Source organism: Nicotiana attenuata, unplaced genomic scaffold (assembly GCF_001879085.1).
Source record: "Nicotiana attenuata strain UT unplaced genomic scaffold, NIATTr2, whole genome shotgun sequence".
NCBI lineage: Eukaryota > Viridiplantae > Streptophyta > Magnoliopsida > Solanales > Solanaceae > Nicotiana > Nicotiana attenuata.
In genome coordinates, this window is record NW_017688709.1 from 1 (window position 1) to 5,930 (window position 5,930).

At 35.5% G+C, this 5,930-nt stretch overlaps 1 pseudogene; it reads left to right on the plus strand.

Annotated features, from left to right (window-relative positions):
* Window positions 1-707: 707 nt before the first annotated feature.
* On the plus strand, window positions 708-5,589 carry LOC109222349 (annotated as a pseudogene).
* Window positions 5,590-5,930: the final 341 nt, after the last annotated feature.

Here is a 5,930-nt window from a genome sequence, read left to right on the forward strand (position 1 = left end):
TGAGTAAAGAATTGAAGCAAGGAAATAATCTAAATAAAAGGTTTAAAATTTAAATAAAGGGGGGAATAAGGAGATTTTTATAGAGTTGTACACCCTGCTTATTTAGTTGCAAATTTAATTGGACGATGGCTATTTTTTTGTTGGCGGAATGATTCAGAGTCATCATTCTCTTTGTTTTTTATAGATTAGGAATGCACTTTTGTTAGTTATTGTGGTTGTCAACTCGCTTTTGGTGGGAACGTGTCCTTCTACTTTAGAAATGAGGTAGCATCAACTTAGACTTAGATATTAATACCTAGATCTTGAAAAGTCCTTAAATTCGCATGATGTCTGGGTGACGTCTATTAATTACATATTTACACATATACGAGATGTGTTGCAAAGATGACTCAGATGACTACTTTAGGGCACCAGACCTAATCCACAAGAAAACACGTGAATTTGAAATCTACAGAAAAATTTCGTGTACCTACCATTTCGCACAACTTTTTTTTTTCAGTCGAGGTCCACTATAGATGATTTAAAGCTGAAAAATTATTCCCATCAATCTTGCTTTTCTTTTCTTCTTCATCCAAACAATAATACAAAATGGCTCCAATTGTATGTATATAATGAAATAAACTAACAAAGATACCAATCAATATAGTATATCCACAACATTAAGAGAGACGATCGGTTTGAAAGTATAACTTTTTCCCANTCATATAAAAATTTAATCTTTTCAATATTAATGTGAAAACCATTGTTTTTTATTCATTTTTTGTTACATTTTACTGAAGAAACACAATTTTAATTTCTAGCCAAAAAATCCAATCTTTCATGTAAAGATTAAATCTTTTTCAATCTTAAAGTGAAAACCATTGTTTTTTATAGATTAAAATGGCTGGAAATGAATGGATAAATGGGTATTTAGAAGCAATATTAAGCAGTGGAGCATCAGCTATAGAAGATAATAAAACACCATCATCAACATCACATGTGAATAATTTAACAGGTCATTTTAATCCAACAAAGTATTTTGTTGAAGAAGTTGTAACAGGAGTTGATGAAACTGATCTTCATAGAACATGGATCAAAGTTGTGGCTACAAGAAATACAAGGGAGAGAAGTTCAAGATTGGAGAATATGTGTTGGCGTATTTGGCATCTTGCTCGCAAGAAGAAGCAGGTTTTTAATATATATCTATTTCTGTTTTGGTCATTTTTGTCCATGCAAAAATATGGGGTTTTTTAATTTTAAAAAATGTTGTGAATAGTGTTTTTGGTCATTTTTGCAATTTTTGGTCATTTTTGCAAATTATGAATGTTGGATGAATGTAGAAATGGTTTTATATGGTTTTTTGTACAATTTTTACTTGTGTTTTTTCCGTCTTGGTGATTTTTTTCCATGCAAAAAGATGTTTTTCCCTTTAAAAGATGTAGGAATAGTGTTTTTGGGTCATTTTTGCAATTTGGGTCATTTTTGCAAATTCTGAATGTTGGATGAATGTGGAAATGGTTTTATGTGGTTTTTTGTTCAATTTTCAGTTGTGTTTTTTCTTCAAATTGGTGAATGTCAAAATGGTTCTTTTTTGGATGACATGTGATTTTCTATGCAAAAAGATGTTTTTTCCCTTTAAAAGATGTTGTGAATAGTGTTTTTTGGTCATTTTTGCAATTTTTGGTCGTTTTTGCAAATGTTGGATGAATGTGGAAATGGTTTTATGTGTTTTTTTGTTCAATTTTCACTTATGTTTTTCACTTATGGCTTTTATATATCTATTTCCGTCTTGGTGATTTTTGTCCCTACAAAAAGGTGCTTTTTTAAAAATATGTTGTGAATAGTGTTTTGTGGTCTTTTTTGCAAAATTTGAATGTTGGATGAATGTGGAAATGGATTTATGTGGTTTTTTGTATAATTTTCAGTTGTTTTTTCCCCCTTTCTGCTCATTTTTCTTAAATTTTGTGAATGTCAAAATGTTTTTTTAAAAATGTGTTTCTGTTTTGTTTTCTTTTTTGGTGATTCCATGCAAAAGATGTTATCAAATAGTGTGTTTATGTCATTTTTGCAAATCTTGAATTTTGGATGAATGTGGAAATGGTTTTTTTCTGGGGTTTATTGTTATTTTTACTTGTGTTTTTTGTTTTTCTGCTCATTTTTGTAAAATTGGGTGAATGTCAAAATGTTTTCTTTTAATATCTATTTCTGTTTTACTTTCATTTTTGGTGATTTTTTTGTCCGCACAAAAGATGTTTTGGATAGTGTGTTTATATATTTTGGAAAATTTTGAAATTTGGATGATTGTGGAAATGTTTTTTCTGTAGTTTCTTGTACAATTTTCACTCGTGTTTTTGTTTTTCTGCTAATTTTTCTTCAATTTGGTAAATGTCAAAATGATTTTAATTATGTATGTTTGTTTCTGTGTTTGTGTCAAATGTAAGTTTGTGGAATAGGAGGCCACTGGTAATTTTCTTGTCATCCTATTGTGCCTTGTGTTTTATGTTCTTTTGTGCCTTTGTACTTCCTGTTTTTCCGTTTTTAATAACGGTAGTGTACGGACCACTAAAACTTAGATAGATGAGAACAAATCACCTAGTGTATTTTTGTCGCTGCTTAAATTTGAAATTGTAAATCTTGTATTCTTGTAGCCAGAAAATGTGATCTTCTGGCGGTTCTCGAAATTCTTGAGCTACATCTGCTTTAAGTCTTTTTAACTGTAACTTAGATTGGTATTTGAGTATCTTTTGCAGAACTTGAGATAAGCTTTCAATTAATGGACTACTTACTATAAATTCGATTACAAGGAAAAAGGAAATGGAATAGATTTTTCTAACTTGCAGAGATACACGTGTGCGCGAAGATTCTGTGCTTTTCTCAACGTCACTTTAAAAAGTGACCTTAGACGCCCGTCCATTTTCATCGCGCTTCCGATATAACCTTGCTTTTTAACCTTCATCTTGCCTTGCAATGGGAGTTCTGATTTTCGCCGTCCTTAGAATAGTGCTCTCTGGTTTGTCCACAAAATAAGTAGTCTAGATTTGGATGGAGCTGGACCGTTACATTAACCAAATAGTCAAGGTTCACGTGTGTAAGGGTTGTCTTGTTAACTAATTTTATCTAAAACAACTCTCTTCGGTCCTTTGCTGGTTAAACTCTAGTCCTGTCAGTCAAATACATCCAATGTTTTCTATTTTTGAGCTCTTGAACATGTATTTTGGCCTGACATAGGGACCGGTTCAATGGAAAATGTACTTGTCTTTAATTGTTAATTGGAGAAAGCATAATGGTCAAAACCTGATAGCTTGGGTGCTCAATGTTTCATTGTTACGATGAAGTTTTCTCTTTTAATCACGACACATCGCTCGTAAAGAATAAAGACCTAATAGCTGACAATGAAAGGAAATTTTACATACAAAGCATATTGGCCGCTGGATGATCTATTAAACAGTGTGGAAGGTGAATTGTCAATAGATTTTGAATCTTCTAAAAATTCTCGCATTTTACACTTTCACCATATTATGTGTCACTGTGTTGCAAGGTACGATTATCATATAGTATCTAAATTGATTCTTAAGAATATGTGACCTCATTTTGTTTTAAGATATAAAGCAACTTTATTTCCAACCTTTGTGCTTGTAGAAGAGAAAACATTTTTTTCTACTGAAACATTCTGATCGTTTCTTAGTTGGAATGGGAAGATCTCCAGAGGATAGCAAACAGGAGATTGGAACGAGAACAAGGACGCAAAGACGTTACAGAGGACATGTCGGAAGACTTGTCTGAAGGGGAAAAAGGTGATGTTTTAGGGGAGACACCAACTATTGACAGCCCCAGGAAACGGTTCCAGCGGAACTTTTCCAATTTGGAAGTGTGGTCAGACAACAACAAGGAAAAGAAGCTTTATATCATCCTAGTTAGGTACATATATTTTGATGCAAACTAGAATATATTCAAATGCTTGTTTCCATATTTCTATGTAAATGCTTAGTCAAAAGCTTTAAGCATTTGACTAAGCTAGTAACTGAGTGGGTTATAACTTTTAAATTACCAATCTTCTTTACCAGTTTGCATGGACTGGTCCGAGGTGAAAATATGGAGCTTGGTCGTGATTCTGATACCGGTGGTCAGGTAAAACTACGACGCTTTCATAATATAGGAATTATTTCCTTTTAAGTTGCTGTCTTAGCACTGAGATCCTTACCGTGTCTATCCAATTTTCAGATTAAGTATGTTGTGGAGCTTGCCAAAGCACTTGCTAAGATGCCTGGTGTATATAGAGTTGATCTATTCACTCGCCAAATTGCGTCACCTGAAGTGGATTGGAGCTACGGTGAGCCCACGGAGATGTTAAACACAGGTCCCGAAGATGGTGATGACGCCGATCTCGGAGAAAGCAGCGGAGCTTATATCATAAGGATACCCTTTGGTCCTCGTGATAAGTACCTCCGGAAAGAGTTATTATGGCCTTATATTCAGGAGTTCGTAGATGGAGCTCTTGCACACATCATTAATATGTCAAAGGCTTTGGGTGAACAAATAGGTGAAGGCCAACCTGTTTGGCCGTATGTAATCCACGGTCATTATGCCGATGCAGGGGATAGTGCTGCTCTCCTTTCGGGCGCTTTAAATGTTCCGATGGTCCTAACAGGACATTCACTTGGTAGAAACAAGCTAGAGCAGCTTATCAAGCAAGGCAGGCAATCAAAGGAGGATATTAATTCAACATATAGGATCATGAGGAGGATTGAAGGCGAGGAGCTTTCGCTGGATGCTGCGGAACTCGTTATCACAAGCACCAAACAAGAGATTGATGAACAATGGGGACTATATGATGGATTTGATGTAAAACTCGAGAGAGTTTTAAGAGCTCGTGCAAGACGAGGAGTCAATTGCCATGGTCGCTACATGCCAAGGATGGCGGTAAGAATGCTGTTTCATTTTATATATATGTGGACACACACTCATGCGCGCACATATGTAATGTCTGTTGTTCAGTAACTCTTACTATATTTAGGTTTGTAGTCAAGGCTCCGTCTTTGATTGACACCAAATTTGTAGGTTATTCCGCCTGGAATGGATTTCAGTAATGTTGTGGCTCAGGAAGACACAGCTGATGCTGACGGGGATCTTGCAGCACTCACTAATGCTGATGGACAATCACCTAAAGCAGTCCCCACCATATGGTCTGAGGTGGGTTGCAAAAATTTAACAAATGTCGCTATGCTCATGTGCGAATAATGATTGTCTGCTCAAATACATGGCTTTTCGCAGGTCATGCGTTTTCTAACAAATCCACATAAGCCAATGATTCTGGCACTGCCAGACCAGATCCAAAGAAGAATATAACCACTCTCGTGAAGGCCTTTGGAGAATGTCGCCCGCTAAGGGAGCTTGCTAATCTGGTAAATCGGTTTGACTCAGTTGCTAAATTTGCTGAAAATGAATGATATTGTCAAATACTAATACAATAGTAAAATATTTGATGCAGACACTTATAATGGGAAATAGAGATGACATCGATGAGATGTCCGCAGGAAATGCTAGTGTTCTCACAACTGTGCTGAAGTTGGTTGTAAAGGCATTGCGGGCTAGAGTTTGGACTGGATTGAGGTAAGTATTGATTGTAAATACTATTCTGAGGGTATGAAAACCCGAATTTCACATCGTTGTGATACTTTGAGGTGACGCACACGCTAGATGACGAACGTGGGGTCGTGCACCGTTGGGGATTGTGACTTGGTCCATCCCTATTGACTGTTTTACTGTGTATTTGATTGCAAATTGCTAAAAGTTATCATGTTCTGGGCTAAATGCCATATTTGGGCTTCGTGCCAACTATTTGGACCCTTAGGGGATTTTTACTGTCATTTCCTCACTATTTTGACTTTATACTTGCACTCAGTCATGCTATATTTTATTGCTTTCACACTCAGCCATGTTTACTCTGTTTT